Here is a 1792-nt window from a genome sequence, read left to right on the forward strand (position 1 = left end):
CCCGCGCCCCGCTGCGCGCCCGCCGCCCGCCGCGCCGCCGACCCCGGTCCCGCTGCTGCTGCCGCCAGAAGATGGATCCGGGCTGCACATCAGCAAACTACCACGGGGAGAGGGGGAAAAGAGAAAGAAAGAGGGAAAGAAGGAAGGAAAGAAAAGGGAGCGGGGGGGTGGGGTGCACCAGAGCAAGCCGCGGAGCCCTAGTGATGGGAGGCAGCAGCTACGCTGGAGGGAGCAAAGTGTCAGAGCTTCCCCCCCTCCGCACAAACACTTACTCTAAGCTCTGTCTCTGGTCTGTCCCCCCCCCCTCCTCCGTCCCCCTTTAACTTACGAAAACCTTACAGGCAACTAACACACAGTCGTCAGCATCCTGCTTACTTATTCATACAGTCAGGGTCAGGATCCGGGCTGCTTCTGATCTGCTCCCTTGATAGTCTTATGGAAACACACGCGCATTCACTATATGCCTCTATCTCCATATAGCTTTCTCTCTAGATAAGCAGTGCATGGCATTTAAACAACAACAACAAAAGAATCGAGATCAGATAAAACAATGCACGGATCGGCACCCGGCAGCCAGAAAAGCCCGAGAGAATGGGTGATGAGGAGGACGGTGAGAAGAATTAACTGCAATTTAGGAGACGGGAAAATAAATCAGTGACTCTGTATTTCTCCCTCTGCTGCGGCTGCTTTGCAGTGTTAGCCCCGTGAGCTGACGGGTGGGGGTTAAGGAGCGAGGGGGAGGGGGAAAGAGAAAAGTTTAAGCGTCCATAGTTTGTTTAAAACAGAGGAAGGCAATATAAAAGGTCCATTGGTCTCCAGAAGTTCAGCCAAGCAGCTGCGAACCGGTTCCAAAATGAAAGTAAGCACAAACAAACAGAAAAAAAAAAATTAATCAAGGCAAACAAAAAGTAAAATTGCAGCAGGCAGCAGCAGCGCTGAGATCTTGCAGTCGGGCTTTCCTGTTCTCACGTGGATCTCCAGGAAAGTGGTGGAGGTTTATTTTCCAAGCGAAGTTTCCGCGGGAGCCGCCGCCCCGCTCCGCGGTATCCTGCTTCGCCCCGCCGCGCTTCAGCGCCGAGGCGCCCCGAGCCGCTGCCGGCTGCGCGGGGCCGGGTTTTGTTTTAAAGCCCGAGAAGGGATCAGCGCGCAAAGCCTCATTTCAGCCGATCAACCTGGAGAGGGAGGGAGGGAGGGAGGGAAGGGGGAGGAGGGAGGAGGGGTGGAGATACGTGCTGCTGGAATAAAATAAGATCAAGCGGAAAAAAAAATTATATATATAAATATATATAGGTAACTAAAGATCTCCCTCCCTCCCTCCCAGCCTGCCTGCCTTCCTGCCTGCCTCCTCCCCTCCCCCGAGACGGGCAGCTCCGATCCTGCAGAACCGCCTGAAACTGTTTCAGACCAAGGTGAGACTTTTCCGTAGCAAACTCTCCTCCTCCTCCTCCTCCTTTTACGAGTTTCCATGGAAAAGGGCGGGGGGGGGACGAGGGGTGGGTAAGGGGGAGTTTCCCCTGCTGCCATTTCGCCGGGGTGTCACATTTAACACGGACTTTTGAAAGGGCTGCCGCGAAGAAGCGCCTGCGTCTTTCTCTCACGTCCGAGCCCGCACAGGCTGGCTCTCTACGCACCACTTCCCGCTCGCCTTCCCCCTGTCGCAGGGGTGGAAATCCGGAGATAGTCCCTTCCCCGGGGGCTGTGCCGGGAGCGCAGGCAGAGCCGGCGGCGCGGCGCGCCCCTCACCGCTGCCTCGGGGCGCAGCGCCTCCCGGGCAGCCGCCCTCCGCGGGCGC

The sequence above is a fragment of the Haliaeetus leucocephalus genome, unplaced genomic scaffold, assembly GCF_000737465.1.
Source record: "Haliaeetus leucocephalus isolate CR32 unplaced genomic scaffold, Haliaeetus_leucocephalus-4.0 Scaffold140, whole genome shotgun sequence".
In the NCBI taxonomy this organism is placed as follows: Eukaryota; Metazoa; Chordata; class Aves; order Accipitriformes; family Accipitridae; genus Haliaeetus; species Haliaeetus leucocephalus.